General features: G+C 38.2%; 1 protein-coding gene across 2 annotated transcripts in view; it reads left to right on the top strand.

Annotated features, from left to right (window-relative positions):
• LOC129740931 (angiopoietin-2) overlaps positions 1 to 19685 on the top strand; it is a 614877-nt gene that overhangs the window by 508248 nt on the left and 86944 nt on the right. The window lies entirely within an intron of this gene.

Raw genomic sequence — 19685 nt, 5'->3', positions numbered from 1 at the left:
GTCAAATCGCGTACCTACAATGATCATTTGGTCAATTTTTTGGTCTATAAATAGAATAATTCCAACTTGATTATTTTATAGTCATTGCACCTTTTTGAATTTCAAATTTTGCTTCAAAAAGTCGTTCTTCTGAGAGATTTTTCAGTACTGAACCGATTCCAGTAGAATTCTACTACCCAACTGTAATTTTTTGTTTAGTTTTTCATTATTGATGAACATACATAAATACACACGTTGCTAATTAAAAATTTTTGAATTTGTTATTATTTTTATAAATCTACCTTTTTCTGATAAAGCTTAACAAAAAATAACAACTTGGAAAAACTTACCGAGCAAACTTTCTACATTTATCATAAATTGCAAAAGTTTTTAAATTTTGATGGATGGACGAAGTCTTTGAAATAGAATTCAAGTTACGAATGGTTCAAGTTGTTGTTTTTTACCATTTTTATACGATTTCGATACGATCTTTCTATCTTTCTAATGTTCCAGCCTCCTCAATATTAAAACTAGAAACCCGCTGTATGTTATATCCTAATGATATGTAGTCACCAAAACCCAATATGAAAACATTGAAAAATGTATGAGGAAACTCACAGATAATGTGTCAAATTCCGTACAGTTTAGATAATTTTAAAATTGTAATTCTTTTTAATTCAGTGACGGTAGCCTGTTTTGTAAAATTGTATGAGGCCCTTTAGAGCCGGAGGGGTATACACTATCGATTTTAAGTGAATAATGCCAAACGATTGTCCAATGGACAATGGACGATGTCCATGTATTAAATTATATTTGGTGATTTTTTAAGATTTTAAAATTATATTCGCATACTTTTACGTTCGAAAGAAAATTGTAAATGTTCGAAAAATGTATGGAAAATGGCCAAACGCAACAATTGATAAGCGTGTTTTCTCGATATTAATCTTTATACACGTTTATCCCTTTGGCTTATATCAATTCAAAAAGATTTTCAGATCTTTGTTGAATTTAGTAAGTGTAGATTTAAAAATATTCAAATGATATATGTAGACCAAAAAAAGGGTTCAATTCTTAGAGCATGGCCACAAAAAATTGGTCACGGACCATGGTTTGGCCACCCATGTTATAGAATGTCACAAGTCGAAAAAAATATTACAACATCGAAAAAAATACAACGACTATAATGGCCATGATGATGGCAATAGGTGTATGGGAAAAAAATCCTGCTCAAATTTTGAAAATGAACCATATACATTTCGTAGATTGGCCCAACAGACCGACTTGTGCGATATTTCTGCTCAATCGGATTTGAATAAGAATTGCCTCAAAGCGCTCAAAGTTTCGGATTTTTCATCCTAAAGGAAATTGGAAATCCGATATTGTAATTTCGATGCAAAATGACTTAGAAATGTATGAAACGTCGAGATCTTATTTAAAAAAAAACTTTACCAAAAATTGACTTTCGGGGACTGTTTTTGGAAAACCGGCCGGTTTTAGGAAAACCGACGGAAAGTCCAAAAATTCGGTCAGGAGATCCGGTTTTTGGTCAAGCTTTTTTACGAGATAAAACCAGTTCTCGATGTTTCATGCATTTCTAATTAGTTTGGCATCAAAATTAAAATTTCGACTTTTCATATTTATTTTGTCCCCGCTTCTGGTGATATTTGAGAATTAAAACACCAAAATCTTGGGGAACAACGCTTAAATCAAACCCGATTGAGCTGAAATTTGGCATATGGTCGATTGTGAAAATTAGACATGACCTATTTCGCTGCCACTCTAATGGCCATCGTTCAAAGCTCGTTATTGCATTGCAAAACCTTGATCAAAGAACAAATGATTCTTGCTGAATATTTCTCATTTTTGATACTTACTTAACAAACGCAAGTACTTTTTTCAAAATCTAACGAAATGATAGATATGGACAATTCCAAACTGAAGTTTGCAAATCAGGACTTCCGGGGCGTCGGGTCCGGCTGCGTTGCGGGCACTGTTTTCGGAATTGCCGGGCAACCGACTACAGGTTTCTTGATATCCGGGCGACATGGGAAATCGACTTTGCTTCCACCAATTTTGCCACTGTCTGTGGATTTTTGGTTCGAGTTGGTAGTTTGATTAAATATGGTTGGGAGCAGGGCGGAAACGTCGTTGAACTTGATCTTGTTTAGAAGCCAAGATCGTGGGATCATGACTTCCGGCTCTGGTTTTTTCTCTTCGGACGGGAATTTGTATCCTGGTGGTAGGAACTTGTTGATATCTTCGTTGAAGGCAATCGAGGGCTTGTTGGATGAATCTTCTTTAGAAGGTTGGTAGCCAGGTGGTAAGAACTTGCTGATATCTTCACTGAATACCACTTTAGATTCTTCCTTTGGTGGATTGTATCCAGGTGGTAGAAATTTGCTAACATTGATGTTTGTAACCCGGTGGTAAGAACGAAGAAAGGTCTACCGTCTAGGGTACCGTTTAGTTTGTCGCTGACCTTGATCTTGCTGATAAGCTCCTTGAGATTGTTTGTTGTTCGAATTTCCTCTTCAGTTCTGTTCAGTCGGAAGTCTTTGGGTAGCAGCGAGCGCAACTCTTGAATCGGGAGGCTGCTCTTGTAGGATCGACTGATGTTGGCCGGTCGGAATCGGTTTCCAATCTCTGGCTCCAAAGGCTCTTCGTTCAGTACATCTTTTGCGGCTTTGGCCAATGGCTCAGAAGTTGTACTGCTTGAACCGAACTTCTTCAGTTTGAAGTTGTTTTTCTGCTTATAATGAGCTGGAAGTAAGGCCAAAATGTCATCGACCTCATCGAAAGTTATCTTCTTAGCCAGATTCTCTACGGCAACGGCAGGTTTTTGAGCTGAAGACGTCGGACGAGGTTTTTTAGTCGTCGTAGCTCGTGCATTCGATTAGAACTTTTGAAAAAAAAACTGGTGGAAGAGACGAGGAAGAAGGTACTTTAGCTTCTTCAGTAATTGTCCGGTCAACACACCGCTTGAAAGCTCCGACTGAACTCGATCCAGCTTGTCAATGATTCTTTCCGTAGACTGTGACGATGCAATGACAGACTTTTCTGTCGTTGATGTTTCCGAATCATCAATCATGGAAATAACCGCTTCCTGTGGAGCAATCGTCGTCTAATCGATCTCTTGGCTGTTGCTGCTAATGGAAGTAAAATAAATGTCAATCTCATTCTCTCGACTGTTCTTTGTACAAGCTCCGAAAAACTTTCCTTCTTCTCTTCCTGTTTGACCTGTGTGAACGGCAAAAACCATGCTCCCGATACGCTTCGACTCGACTGTACTGATGCAACTACCACCCAATTTTCGGTTGTCACATTCGCAGTAAGCTCTGCTTCAACCGAACTGTTTGACGACGAACGTTCCGACGTACAAAGCTGATTTTAGAGGTTGTACTACATTTACCCGAAAACCATTGCCCAGAATGAAAAATCCCCAGAATTCCAATCGCCAGAAAGAACCATTCCCCAGAATTTTTTTCCCCAGACGAACCATTTTTCAGAAAAATTTTCGCCAGAATGTACCATTTCCCAGAAATTTTTTCACCAGAATGAACCATGTACCAGAAATTTTTTCGCCAGAAGGACCATTTCCCAGAAAATTGAAAACATTTATCCTTACTAGAAATTATTAAAAAAAAGGAATTGTTACAAAAAAACAAATGGGGTTTCATAACTTTATTCTTTTGCGGCAAGGCCGCAACCAACGAGGATGAGGGGGCTGAGGCGGCACGAAGCCGCCGAAGCTCCCAAATCCGAGGAGACCGCTGACCCGCCGTCGGAAGCGGCGGCCCTAAGACATTGGTCTAGGTCTGCCGGGGCTTCCTAGGTCTGCGTGAAAGCTAGGGGTGATCCCTTAGCCCCGTCCGCCACGCGACAGCGTGAAGGACAAAACGTCTTTCAAGTTCGAACGCGCAGCGTGAGGAGTCGGATACCAAAACGGTTTTTTAAAGGACCATGGTAAACATTGAATCAATTAAAGTACCCAAACCATAAACAAAGCACAATATTGGTTCTAAAATAAATTTAGTTGGAAAATTTCAAAGTCGTAGTTTCATTTAAAAAATCATTTTGAAAAAATTATTTTCGAATCATATGAAATATTCAAAAATTCATTAGAAAAAAAAATACTAAGGGAAAAAATCTGGGATTTGTGCCATTCTGGTAAATGTTCCATTCTGGGGAAAAAATTTCTGGTAAATGGTGCATTCTGGGGAATTTTTTTCTGGGAAATGGTTCATTCTGGGGTTTGATTTCGGGTGTTCCGGATCGTCCCAAATATTAAAAAGTTCTTCAAAAGTGGACTGTAAACACTTTTGGGACTTTCTGGGGAACACTTCAACTTAACACTAATTGATTGTTCACCTTTCACCGGGGTGCAATTAAGGCTACCCAATTGTCCTCCCTTTGACTCACTGGAGATGAAAATGGTGATATTGATCACCGTGGAACACTTTCTTCCGTAATAAAATAACCGACCGTTTTGGGAAAAAAGAACTTTATTTCCCAACTTAACTTTAAACCGAGCCGACGGGGGTAAATAAATGCAGCCGATGTTTGCTGTTTGGAGGTTGGTGCGAACTGACTTTATTAGCATAAGTAAACATCTCAAATTCCCGAATACGATCATATGATCGGTCGTAAGAGAGTGAGTTCTCAGGAGAGAACTCACATCTAGTTCAGCCGCTGGGGTGGTTCTTACTTTATAGCACATAGCATTACGTTCCTAAACATGCCGGCCCCCTTGAAACCATACGGGTTTCGAAACGAAAGGTTATAAATTCATCCTTAAATCTACACAATATTGTTCAACTACTCAATCACTAACATTATATAATATAAATTCAAAAAAAAATTCAAGCAAAAAAAAACTCAGATTAATGTTTTGTCAATCGATATGACCGTTCAACGCATCCAGACGATCGATGAAATTGGCCGCATCTCTCCGCTCCAAACTGTGTGATGATGAACGAACAGCAGGCCGACCGAAACCATGCACACACTCGGTACGGTTGTGCTTCTCGCTGATCTGCTAGCCCTCTTGCTTGGTGGTTTTGCCGTGCGAGAAACCAAAGGCAAAAAGTGATCGTATGCATCGTGTGTGGATAGGTAGGCCTAACACCGCTTGTGGTTTGCCTTTGTGACGGAATCTCGCATATGCGATATGTGTACGAACGATTGTTGGGATTCTATTCCTCTCCTTTCGCTGCTATTGCTACTTGCTACTGCTGCTGGTGTGCATGGATGAGATCAGATGGATGGAAGGTAATAATTCTCGCTGTTTTTGGACCGTTTTCAGCTGGCTGGTGGATAGCAGCGACGAACCGTAGGCCGTGTCGATTCTCGATTTCGAACATTTTCCAAAAACTTTTCGAAGTTTGAAAATTCATTCGCTTATTGAGAATGGTTTTCGATGATGATATTCATTTATTAGTGGATGGTTGCATGGTGACCTGATGAATGGGGTGTCGATGAGATTTTCGATTACGATGAGTGGTAGTGAACCTACATATAAGAGAAGCGACGTCTCATACACAAAATTCCAATCGATACAAAAGAACTGTCAAAATCGATTCCAATCGATCCGAGCATTTTGTCGCAGAGCTTTTACCTTTCTTATTGAAAACTCAACCAAGGAAGGTATTGTGATTGTTGTTATAGTTCAAACAGATAATTTTTAAGCTGGTCATATGAATTTATGATTAGGTGCCTTTTTTTTCAATGCTTTGGTGAAACTTGTTCCTAGTTAAAAAAACTAACTGATTATTAACGAAATTCAAGTCATTCATACCGTTTATCGCGATACTTCGGGCATCGAGTTCAATGTTGTTTTGTTGGATTGAAGAAGCGTTCACTTTAGGGCTTGAACATTGCGCCAGAAAACAGTGCTGAGGATTTTTTTGTCCAAGATTTCGGCGATGTTGCCACATATTTTATTTTAGGAGGGATCAGATGTCGCTTCTCTTATATGAAGGTTCACTAATGAGTGGGGTATTTTTGTTGATGTTGTTGTTTAAGTCATGATGGGTGTGTAGGGTGACCAACCGATGACGGATGCGTAGTCGATATCATAACCTGTCGACTTTCGACCAGAGGTTGTAATTCGAATGTTTGGGCGTTTCGTGTCCGACCGATGACCACTGATCAATGTGTCAACCCGTCGATCTTCGACCAGAAGTTGACACCTTACCGAGTATCCGTTGTTGTAGTTATTGCCGCTTCTTTGGACAAATTCATGATGGGTTATGTCCTGGTATTGCCGAGATTAGGTGCTGACCATAATTGTTTCGACGCCGCAGTGTGTGGTGATGGGCCGTTAAAAAAACCGGAAGAAGCCGTTGGTGGTTCACGGGCGCCGTTTGAGGTCCATGAGGGTTCATGAAAAATATTCGAAAGACTTTAGTGTGTTTTTAGAATATTCACAGAGACATGCACCTTTTCACCATTTCTCAAATCTGACAAATACATTCCGACATAAACAGACATAAATACAGACTCAAAACTGACATTTTCTGACGATATCAGACTTGTTAATCTGACAAACTTCATATTCTGACTTTTAAAACTCTGACAGATTCTGACTTATGAAACTCTGATAGATTTCAATTTCCGACTCAGTTAATCTGACACGATCATTCTTGATCAACTGACATATGTTGTCGACATAATTGCTATCGCGGATGGGAAGTGGGAAGGTTATTTAGATGTCTCGGTCTAATATTATGTTTTTCGTGTTAACTTTTATCGATATATTGCTCAATGACTTTGCATAACGTAAACCATTCAACCAAAAACTTTGAGCTCGAGATTAGCTCCAACAACCGTTACATTGTCACCTATGACATTGTCTGCTTTCGACTTTTTCCAACGCTTTCCTTTTCGTCGATTTCAGACCGCGAGTGGTACCGTTTTTTTTTTCGTAGAATGTGTTGTGTGCTGATGGTTCTTCTCGACGTCTGCACTTATAGATTATCGATGAAGACGGAGGCATAACATGTGGGACATTTTAGTCATTCTGACCAACTGGGTCCACCGTCAATTCTTCGTTCGACAAACGACGATTGAGGTGCGACACGATGAAGCAAAATTTCAAGTGGTTTTGCAGTGATGCTGTCCGATTTCAGCTCGTATACGAAGCGATCTTAAATTTGGACCAATGTGGGTTGGCCTTTGACGAATTTGTTCTTCTCGCAAATCTTCAAGATGAACTGAAGAAATTCCAACAAATGACCGAGTGATGCGAGTTACTTCAGGACCTTCGTCCGATTGACTGATTTTCTGACGTGAAAACTGACATAGATTCTGACTGTAGTACTGAATGGGTTTCTGACCGATTTTCCGATAATGTTCTGAAAGGTTTTCCGAATGTTTTTCTGAATGGATTTCTGAAGAAGTTTCTGAATGTAGTTCTGACAAGTTTCCGCTTTGGGATCTGAATGTTTTTCTGACTAAACCAAATGATTTACTGACAGTTGCTGACCGATTTTCCGACATTTGTTCAGACACAATCTCACGAATACAAGATGGGCAATTTTCGTAACGACCGAGACAAAGCCTGTTCCGTGTAATCTCAACATTTCTGGAGATTTAGTTAATTGCAATACTACTATAGGCGTAGCAAAACTGTGAACACAATTGCAACGTTCTTGCAATCGTGTAATTTCGAAACCGATTTTCAACGCGAATGATAGCAGTCGACAACAAAAAAAAACTGACAAACTCATGCTCTGTATGGGTTACTGACTGATTCCAAAGTGTGCGAATGGTTATCTGTGGTGTACTGTGGGTAATTTTGTGGGTCGGGTGCTTGAACAACTGGGTACGAATTGGTGGATTGCTGTGTGTGTGGTTCTTCGATTTGGTGTGCGCTGAGTTTGTGTGTTTTCTCTACTTTGGTTCGTTTCAAACTGATTGGCATTATCGGGTCTGTTGCGCGTTGGTGGAACGGAGGAGGAGTAAGATGGTGAGTGAGGCCGAGAGAAGTAGCGAGGACTTTCATAATGCAAAAGTGTGTGGTGGTTCCGATGGCATTTTTGACAGGGACTTTTGGTACAATCTATGGCATAATGTCCAGGTTGCAAACACTTAAAACACAAGCGACGTTTGTGGACTTCCGAAAACCGTTCTGACACAGACCAACTCTTCAACGTCCGACACTGGTGGATGCTATGTTGAAAATCTCCGCAAATGAAGCAATTTTCTGGCTGAGGCTGAGATGTGAGATATGTAGTCGTGCTTCTAAACCGTCGATATTCTGGCTCAGGCGATCTTCTTACCCGTCGATACTGTGGCTCACGTGAACTCGTAAACCTTGGAAGCTGGGGCTCAGAGGAACTGTTGGCGACGAGAGATTGCAAAACCAAACATTGATCTCGGAGAAAATTCATCAGGTTGGAATAGGTTGGCACTTCTTTCGAATTGTGATGCGTTTCCCACTGCCGAAGTGTTACGGGATCCAGACGCATGCAGATCATGTGCGCCAACAACGTCGACCAACTCTCAGTGTTTTCCCCAATCTTGTCCAACATCTGCAGGTTTTTGTCGAAGTCACCGATGAGGCGATTCAAGGACTCGCTGTTCTCTCGACGAATTGGCTGAATTGCAAAAAGCGCATCCAGATGAGCCTTTACAATGAGTTTCTTATTCTCGTACCGCTTTTCCAACAAACTCCATGCCACTTGATAGTTTGCAACCGTGAGCTCTATTGAGCCGATTTCTTGGAGCGCTTCGTCCGTCACCGATGACCTCAAGTAGCTAAATTTGTCGATTGGGGAAAGCTGACCGTTGTTGTGTATGAGACTCTGGAACATGTCGCGAAAGGTGACCCAGTCTCGAATTTTTCCACTGAAATTCGGCAGCTGAATTTCCGGAAGCTTCACGCGCGACATCACCGAACTTGTGGATGAAACTGACTCTTCGACTGACTTTTGTTGCTTGAAGGTTACCAGGGAAGATTTCGCTGCGCAGTAGACCTCCTCAATCTGGGACGCTGCCTCATCAAACTCTGCTTCACGCTTGGCGATTTTGGCTCTCACTCGTTTCTCCCGCTGCCCTTCGGTTTCTTTTGATTCTGGCTTGAATTCGAGGTCTTCTTCGTCATGAATCAATTTAATCTTCCGCTGGATTGTGTGAAATCTCCGCATCGCATCTTCTAACAATTCTAACCGAACGTCGATCTGGTTTTCGTGTCGTTCCATCGAAAAGCCTTCAACGAACCTCGCTACACCGTGGATGGTCCGTTTGAGTTGTCGCTCTTGCTCTTTCAAATCGTTGAAGTCGACGTCTTCCATGATGAAATTTTCACTGACTCAAAATCTGACAAAAAAAACCGACAAATATTCTGACACAATCCGACAAAGCTCAATTAAGAACTTAAAAATCCGTTTCAAAAATCTGAACCAAAAAATTTATTTGCACATCGACACGTCCGCTTGTTAATGTTGCACTAAATTGCCAAATCACTCACAATTTTTAAAATCAACAAATAATTGATAAGATATTTGCTGTGCACCGACAAGTCCTTATGATCGCCGTCGATCATTAATCAATTATGCTGACTGAAACCGAAAAAACTGATTCATTCAATGATCACTTATTGACCTTTAGCTCACAAAATGCACTAGAATGCTCTCACCGATATGTGTTAATGATCAGACCGACTGTAGATGAACTCAACTCAACTCCGTTAAAGTTTTGCCGAAAAAACAACCAAAATACGCCCGATTGACTGGGGAATTTCAATGAAAAACTGCCAATTAAGAACCAGTAGCAGCAGAGAAGGATGTTGACAAAACCCGATCAAGGATTGCACACAATTCCGATGATAAAAAATCCGTAAACTTCAGTTTTAAACTTTATTTCGAGTAACCCACAAACTTCCACAAAACAGACACCATTAATCATGCACACTTTGTATACATGTGTGAATGTATGTGTGAACTTTCATAATGTTCATCTGTTGCATATAGCGCTGAAATATTTCCTAAAACATATGTGTGACACATAGTTTTAAATTGGGAGACAAATTGCAAAAATCTATATAGCCTGACACATACCCGAAATGTGTGGAATTTTTGCAGTATACTTTCCTGTTTTTGAAGACCGATTCCGTGGACCAAGGAATGTTCCGACCGATGTTCCGAGCTCTTGTTCGCCCTCCGTGAATGCTCCGTGTTGCTTTGTGTTGTAGCAAGTGGCGCAGCTGTGGTTTCGTGGTGCTTGAATAGCGCTGAGCAGCGCGATGGCGTAGCAGCGATGGCAGCGGTGGCTTGATGCTTCCTAAGTGCGATGGCCGCGCACTGAAGCCGCTTGGTGGGTTTCCGAATCTTCCCGACACTATCCGTAGGCCTTACTGGCCACACATCCGGTTCGAAGGACCAAAAAATATTCCGGATCGTCCCAAATATTAAAAAGTTCTTCAAAAGTGGACTGTAAACACTTTTGGGACTATCTGGGGAACACTTCAACTTAACACTAATTGATTGTTCACCTTTCACCGGGGTGCAATTAAGGCTACCCAATTGTCCTCCCTTTGACTCACTGGAGATGAAAATGGTGATATTGATCACCGTGGAACACTTTCTTCCGTAATAAAATAACCGACCGTTTTGGGAAAAAAGAACTTTATTTCCCAACTTAACTTTAAACCGAGCCGACGGGGGTAAATAAATGCAGCCGATGTTTGCTGTTTGGAGGTTGGTGCGAACTGACTTTATTAGCATAAGTAAACATCTCAAATTCCCGAATACGATCATATGATCGGTCGTAAGAGAGTGAGTTCTCAGGAGAGAACTCACATCTAGTTCAGCCGCTGGGGTGGTTCTTACTTTATAGCACATAGCATTACGTTCCTAAACATCGGGTATTTGTCATTCTGGGAAAAATTCATTCTGGGCAATGGTTTTCGGGTAAATGGGATACAATCGATTTTAGATACCAAACTAACAACGTGATATCAAGAGCAACTGACGTCGTGTTACCACAACTTCGCTTTTGTAAGGGAGATGTGGGCATAATGGCTACTTTAAGGAAAACGCTTATTTAGCCATAGAGAACAGCTTATTTTTGTTTACATAGTATTCCATAGAACAGCTGTAATATGTGAATTACATCATTGTTTCGTGTTCAGACACTCAAATAGTCTATTGCCTAATTGGATGAAACTTGAAAAAGTAGTTAAAAACGTTTAAAAATGCATTTTGAATATTTTTGCCGAAAGCTGAAAACCAGTCACTGTAGAGGCATATTGAGAAACCCCCCGAGGCAGTATGAGCACCATTAATGAAGGCATAATGAGCGTTTTCTGCCGGGGATTCTAGCAGCAAATTCGACTCGATGAAGTCAACTGAGTGATAGAGCTACAGCTTGACTTGTATCGTCTGACGATTTGGCCTATTGGTAAGATGTCGGAGAGGTAACCAGTAGGCTCGAGTTCGATTCCTGGTCGAGGTGATTTTTTTTTTCATTTATCATTTTTGATCATGATTGCACTAAACGGTGAGGCGTAGATTCATCAAACAAAGCAATCACAAAATAATCTAGGTCTGTTTGTAGAATTCAAAGGATTAACACATGCTTATACATTATGTTTCTGGTGTTTTGTTTGACGGATGATGCTTTGATGCTATTAGCCGTATAATGTAACAATAAAAAAATCATGAATGGTATGTGCAAAAAAAAATCCCCTCGAACAGGAATCGAACTCGAGTCTACTGATTACCTCTCCGACACCTTATCAATAGGCCAAATCGACAGACGAAACAAGTCAAGCTGTAGCTCTATTATTCAATTGACTTCATCGAGTTGAATTCGCTGCTAGATTCCCCGGCAGAAAATGCTCATTATGCCTTCATTGATAGTGTTCTGTTCGCCTCTAGTGAACAAATTAAAGTAAAAAAGTGTTTTAAAATTGATTAATGTGAAAAATCAAAAATTTTATGATGTTGAAAATTGAGAAACAATGTGTAGATCATGTTGCAGTGCGTACATTTCAGATCAAGATGATTTAAAGGTCATAAAAGCTTATTTGGTGGTGCTCAAAAATTATAATATTTTCGTCACTTGAGAACCTAGCTGGTTATTATTTAATATTTCTGTAAAGATGAAAAGGATATTTCTTTTTTGGTGAAAAATTAATACTATGGGTAGTACGAAACAAGTCCTTATGAAAATTTGTTTAAGAAAATACGTACTCATGTAGAAAAAAGTAGTGCTCATTATGCCCTGAGAGCTCGTTATGCCCTCATCTTCCCTACATTTGCTCATAATTTGTCAGTCAGTTTCTCTTTAACACCCCTACAAGCAGGCAGAACACCCAGCAAACACTTAACTATTTATTACGCTCTTACACACATCGTCCAGTCAAAATATTCTCCAGTGATGTACGAAAATCCCCTAATCCAGGTTCTTATACTTAAATGCAATGAAATGTGATAAATTTCAAACTATTTAAATGATTTATTTTTCTTAATCAAGAGGTAGTTGATCTAATTTAACGAAAAATTAGCATCATTAATGGTGTTGTTACCAAGGTTGCCTTAAAATATTTTGAGTTTTTGACCAAATAAAGTCTGTTTTTTCTGTGATTTTATACCACAACACTTATTAAAATTTCAGTTTAATAGAATGGAATAAAGTTATCATTTAATGATAACAAAATGAAGATGAAATAGTTTCTCACATCGTGAAATAGTTTTTTAAAGTTTTTGATTCTCGTAGAAATTTTAAAAATCGAGCAATAGATGTACAAGTTTTTACATTTTTCGATGCCATAAAATACTTTACCCAGTATGACGGATTGGCATAATGATATCACCTACAAACTTTATAACACTGTTGGGGTAAAAATATTTTTCTGACGATCATCCAATTTCTACTGAAAAAATATTTTTATAATTCAGTTACCAGTCTGGGTTGAAATGCATCAAAATTCAAATCAAAGATTCGCCTTTTAAACTTCGTTTGCTTATGCTCGAATTTGTTTGTTTTGCATCACGCGTTTGTTATTTCAAAATTTTTAACCATCCAAACATTAGTTTTTTTATGATTTCAGCTAGTAAAATTTTTTTACCCTTAAATGTATGCAGCACACTTATGCATTTTCTTTGAAAACATTTTTGACAGTAAAAATTTGAAATTTAATTCAAACAAACCCAAAAATTTCGGCAATTGCTATAAATCAGAAACTATAAATTTCCAAAAGTTTTTATTTGATTTTTGATTAAAAACAAAGTTTGTTGCAAATCACCCCTTATTCTTAGAAGGGTAAAAATCGCATGTTTTTGTTAATTTAAAAAAAACTGATGTTACCAATAGTATTTCTAACTAAGTCAATTTGATGTCCCATCAACCTTAAAACTTTTACAAGCGGTATGAGTATCTGTGGCCATTAAGTGTTGCATGATGCCCCAGTTGACGGTATAACAAACTTCATTGAATCCATCAGTTTCTATTTTCCGCATTTTTCCTAAAAGATAGAGGATCAAATCCGCTACAGTAATTTTTGAGCTATACAAAAATAAATGATATTACTGGTTTCCACTTCATTTCTAAATGTGTTTTTCGCAATTATGAGGATTAAAACACCCTGACACACTCTAATAAACCAAAGTATATCATACACATATCAGTTTCCCTTTCGGATCAGCCATTATTTAAATCCGTCCACGAATGGGACCCCGATCAAAAATCCAAACCCGGGGGTCCACCCAAATAGCCCCCAACGAATGGATGAATGAATGGAACGGTGAATGGTGTGGCGGTCGGCCAAAACACCAACTTGAAAATGGGATGAGGATTTTGTTTTTCAAACGTTCGCGCCGCCCGGTTCGACAACAATGAGAAGGTGGAAAAAAAAAATTACCGTGTAAAGGTGTTAAGAGGTACCATTAAATGAAAGGTGTATGAGTAATGAGCGGTTTAAATTTGTTGATTTTTTGCTATTCTGTTATGGACAAAGCGGACTCCGGCCACCGGTTAGATTGTTTTTGTATGTTTTGTTTTTACACCTGAAGGCCATTTCAGGCAATTCTTGCAAGCTCCCGCTGCTGTTAAGCGAACTCTTAATATTAGGAAAAATCTAGACAGAGTCACGATCGACTTTTTTAATGCTGGTCAGAAACTTATGCTTTCCGAACCACACCCATCCATGCTCGGTTGAGTGGGCTATTAGAATGTTTGGAGTTTTAACAATGATTATTATCTGTCGGTCCACAGTGACATTTAAAGTTCGCTCGTAGCTATGTTTTTTTTTCTCTTTAATCCATCAAGTTTGGCCAATTTTTTGACGGCTGGTGTTGCTAAGCTAGAAGCTTAAACGGTTATACATATATAGAGCAGCTTGAGATTTTTTTAATAAAAGAGATACACATTTTGAAGCAAAATTTGTAAAAAAAATATTGATTGTTTAAAAAACCGAAAGAAATAAACCGAATCTCTAACTAATATCGAATGAAGCAAAATGACACTGAAATTTTTTATTAATGGCTCTTAAACAACAGAGAACAGACGTACAAGCTCGAACGAAAAATCTTCCAATAAGTGTGTAAAATTTCAAATGCTGACATTCAAAAAATACGTTAGAAATTGACTTGAAATAGTGCCATCTATTGCGCCGTTCAAAAGTTACAAATCAAATTTTCAGGTGGCCAGTTTTCGAAAAGGCCCAGCCAAAAAACAAAAAAAATTGTTCAAAACTATCGTTGGAAATTTTACACAAGTTTCGTGGGCTAGCTTGTATGTCTGTTCTCTGTGCTTAAACCTTCATCGAATATAGATTCGTGATAATCAAATCGTCCGATTCAGCATCAATGAAGCGGTTCTATGAGCAGGAAACCTATGGCCTCTACTGACTGGCAGTCTGGCGAAGATTGATTACCTGCGTTGCGTTTAACACCTCCGCTTTTGTCGGTTCTCAAAGCACTTCGGCCTGCCGCTTCATGGCTGTTGACAAGCTTTTGTTATTATGGTAACCGTCAAATCGCCGGTGGAGTCGCGCTGATCATATATGAAGTTAGCTCAAGTAATGACAACAATATTCAATGCTTTGTTCATGGCCATTGAAGGGACGTTTTCAGAAAGTATTTGTTTTGGCAAATATTTAATCCATTAATTGACGGATATTTAGCTGATATTTACCTAACGCCAATATTCAATAGGTAAAATCGAACAATAATGTTGAGTTTGGTCTGGGTATCTTTTACATGGGAGTCACTAATGAACTGTTCCTATAGAAGTAAGCTAATGCGAAAATGATGTTCAGTGATTTTGACGAAATCTAATGATAAGTTTCAACAAATTTGACCGTGATAAAACCTTGTTCAACATTTGATGACAGCTTCCACCATTTGTTTCTTTTAGCTGAAACCCTTTTTCAAGTTCAATACTTCCTAATTGCTGATCAAATAATGTAATTTATTTTCTTTCCTTTACTTCCAGGTATGGAACGCCAACCCAGCATTGTGGTAAAATATTAATATTTTAGTATGTTAACAAATTTAATAATTTGAATGGTGAGTAGTATTATTTTCTTTGAAATTTAAATGAGACCCGTTAAATAAAATTCTGTTCTGAAGTATTTTAGCACTCCTGGTTTCAATCAGTATACTAAATCTGAGTACCGATAAATTGGGTGAAATCCAATCTAATCATCTGATGAGATTGAATTTCACCCAATTTACCGGTACTCAGATTTATAAGGGCATCCGCAGCAATCGCGAGCAAAGTGAAAATGCTCACGAGTTTAATCACTTTTATACCGCACCGGGGGTTAGTATATGGGTGAGCAAAATAGGGCCGTTGCCGTCGGGACCGATAAAATCACCAAATTTGCTCACAAGAAAGGGGCGAGAGCAAACATGCACTGAAAAAATTCTTCCGTTTAATGCTGAGTTTAACAAACGACGTTCAGCGTGTAGAGTTTGTTGACATTATTTGAGATTATTTGCAGTGAAATTTGCGAGTCGAAGACTGCAGAAGAAGAGCAATTATTATAACCTGGTGCTGGTGGTAAACGGCTCCTTCAGTGACGGATTTGTTCGGTGCCGAATATCCAGTTAGTGGTCATGATTGCAGATTTCCCCGGAGTCCCACCCAACCGCAGCAGCAGCAGAAGCTGTTGGAACATGTCGCGAAGGCTGTGGTCTCCATTCAGCCAGCGGCGACGACGGCTGGAATGCTATTCATCGGGTGAAACTCCCTAAGGACTTGAAACACTAACGAGTCATGGAGGGCAAAGCTGTTGAGGTAATTATTTAGATTTTTAATACTAAACCAAAAAACATGAAAGGCTTCAGCCTAATTAGCGATGCTTTAGTATAAGCATTGGTCTCAAACTACCTGCTCAGATTTTTTTATTTTACAAAATATGCAGGTTGATTTGCTGCCCGGACCCAGACAGCATGAACAGCGCGATTCACCAAGACGGCCACTGTCTTCGGCATCACACGTCAAATGCAGCGGGTTAGTGAAATGATCCAGCATTTCCCCAGAAAATCCCTCGGACGATCAGACCACCAAAGCGAAAGTGCAATCTTCTGGCGTAGAAACAAAAACAGCGAGCATTAATTCGTGTATACCGTATAGCATTTCTTCGCAACCGCATGTTGCGAAACTTGCGGCTACAGAAAACGGAGGCAACAATTGATGGTCTCATCCAGCTGGACAGTGTTTTTTCCGGCACAACCTATCGTCTTAATTAGGGGTGACGCTGGAAAAGTTTATTAGTAGGTCTAAATCGCTGTCAAGGTTGAATTTCAGCGATATCTTTATTTTTAAGAGACGTTTAACAATTTAAAAAAAAATAAAATTACTTATAAATATTGTGCAATTTTTTTTTCTTCTTTCAAAAATAGGAACCTGCTTGAACTAAATTAAACAGTAAAAATGTTTTAAAATTTATTAAAATTTCTAAGTTTTCAAGAGTGTTTTATGAATTAAACTTTTTATGTGGATATAAAATAAAACAAACCAAACATTCGCGGTTCCGAAAATTTAATAGAAAAACATAAGTGTTCATTATTGTTAAAAAGATGAAAATTCAATTGAAAATAATGAATTGCATCAAAACTGGTAACTCCAACGACCATAAATTTCATTGTTCCATTGGGGCAATGACGCAGCACGGTCCTCAATCTCGCTGCACCAGGGTGGACGGTTCCGACTCATTGGAGCCGGAACCTTGGACCAGCGGTAGAAGACCTCCTGCTTGATGGTGGAACTCCGCAACAGCTGGCATATTTCGCGCAGGTTCCGCTGACTGTCAGATGATTCCGGCTGCTGTTGCCCGGAAGTTCCTCGGAAGTCCTCGAAGCTGCTTGGATATGCTGCTGATACCAGCTAACTTGAACCATGGTGCGCACCGTCAATAACAAACTCACGACTCAGATAATTTACTCAGTCCGAATTAATTTTATCAAGGTTTTTTGCAACTCTTATTTTTCAGTGCAATGTGAAATGTATACTTTAATGCTACCGCCCGGTGCGCGAAATAGTGTGTATACCAAAACCGGTCCGCTGAAATGAGCAAAATCGGGCCTCGTATACTCACTTATTGGTGCGTTTGCTCTAAATGAAGTATACTGATTAAAACCTGGAGTGCAAAAATACTACAGAATAGAACTGAGTAAAATATGAACAAATCATCAATTTCTTAAAAGCATGAAGATTTTTCCCCGATTTTTAAAGTTTTCCCCCCATTTTATGATAAAATTTTATTATAATATTTCTATTAACTATGAATTAATCATGATATTTATATATAAATTTGAAAAAAAAATTACTGTGAATTCAATTGATTGAATTTTTCATTTTGATATCTTAAGACAGCTTTAGTTATTATCTGATTTATACATACTTTCAAATGTTGGAGCATAAGTTTTGGATCAAAAATTTTCGTAACACGAAAAATCAGATCAGTATTTAAAAAAACCGTACATCCAAAGTCGAAAATGAATCTCGTAAATTACGACTGTGGCTAAGAGCACAAACCGCCCAAACAACTAAACAAAGTCCTATTGATCTTTATTCAAAATGATTATGTTTGTATTTTGAAGATTAGAGCAAAAGTTCAATTAAAATATAATTCATATTTCTGACAAAAAATCATTTTTATGGGATTTAGAATTTCTTGTGATGCTAGATTTTTGATCAAGACTTATTTTTGTTTTCAAGAAATAAGACCAGATTTAGAATATGGTTATTGCAGATTATCTATTAGATGAAAAAGAACCTCATTTCAAATGTAACAATTTTATTCTGTTTTCAAATTCATTTCTTCACATTACTTCAAGACGAAACTATCTAATGGGATAGTTTCATCTCAAAGCTGATGAAGCAATTCTACTTCCAGTCGTAGCTGAAAACGATACGTTACAATTAATCAGCCGCAAAGCTTATATTTTTGGTTTAAATCAAGTGAGTCATGTTGAGACTAGTAACAATACCTACCTTAATCTTTTATTTACAAACTGTACAGAAGACTTTAGCATAAATGAATCGGTTGATCCACTTTGAAAAAATTAAACGGTTGTGTAGTGAAGAATGGAGGAAACGTTAATACAGCAGTAGAAACTTTTTTATAATATAATGATTAACCTGATAACTAGATACGTACCTTCAAAAATTATAAGACGTTATAAAAAACTTTAAAGCTATAAAATCCCTGTCTGGTATAACAAAGATTTAAAAAACTTAAAAAATAGAAAGCAAGAAGCTCATAAAACCTACAGAAGTGATAGAAAATCCACAAATCATCGAAATTATATAAATCTATGCAAACAGCTTAATTCATGTTTGAAAAATTCATTCGAAAAATACAATCAGAAAATTGGAAAAGACATTAAACAAAACCCAAAGGTATTCTTTGACTATGCCAAAAGGCAGAAGAAAAATTCAAACTTCCCGACCCTGTTGACTCTAGAAGGTAATATTGGAAACAATCCGCTGAAAATTTGTAACTTGTTTGTAATCATTTGTCCAGAAGTGTTCACTTCTTTCACTGAGAATGACCGTGATAGAGCATATTTTTCATATATTCCAGACCTAGCGTGTGACATTCAATTCAATGAAATTGATCATGCTAATGTTTACGCAGGACTTAGAAAAGTTGATGCTTCTAAAAGAGCAGGGCCTGATGGATTCTCTACTTATTTCCTTAAAACTTAACGATTGAACTAACGAAATTGTAAAAATAAAATGAACACATTCATTTATTCCATCAGTTTTTTCATCGTTAACCGAAGAACTCTTTGATAAGTTATATGTTTTCCTAAATACATAGTTAAATGTGGTTGTGATAATTTAAATGGTAAGTTTGAGCTGAAGTTTCTTTTAGCTATCGTTTAATATATTTGCGAACTTGAAATAAAGTTTTTGTTTACTTTTCAGCATACTGATTGGCAAAAAGCGCAAGGCCAAAGAATCGGAAGCGGCTAAAATTTTTTAGCACGGGTGTTGATTTGCTGCTGATGGTGACCATAGTGCATGCATGTTGTTATTTCAAACGAATTTGACGAAAAATACAAAGAAATTATGAAATATCATGAATTTTAATCATTAAACGTGACATTTCCTGTTTTCATAAGATTCTATTATGAAAAGCAAAAACTTCCTTTTGAAGTTTGTGTTCATCTCAGAATTCATTCGCTTCATAAGACAATCTTATGAGTTTCAACGATTTTTCATATGGCGCCACTTCATAAGAGAAT

Source organism: Uranotaenia lowii, chromosome 2, assembly GCF_029784155.1.
Source record: "Uranotaenia lowii strain MFRU-FL chromosome 2, ASM2978415v1, whole genome shotgun sequence".
NCBI lineage: Eukaryota > Metazoa > Arthropoda > Insecta > Diptera > Culicidae > Uranotaenia > Uranotaenia lowii.
The sequence above is the reverse complement of the archived record's forward strand: the minus strand, read 5'-3'. Positions and strand labels throughout refer to the sequence as shown.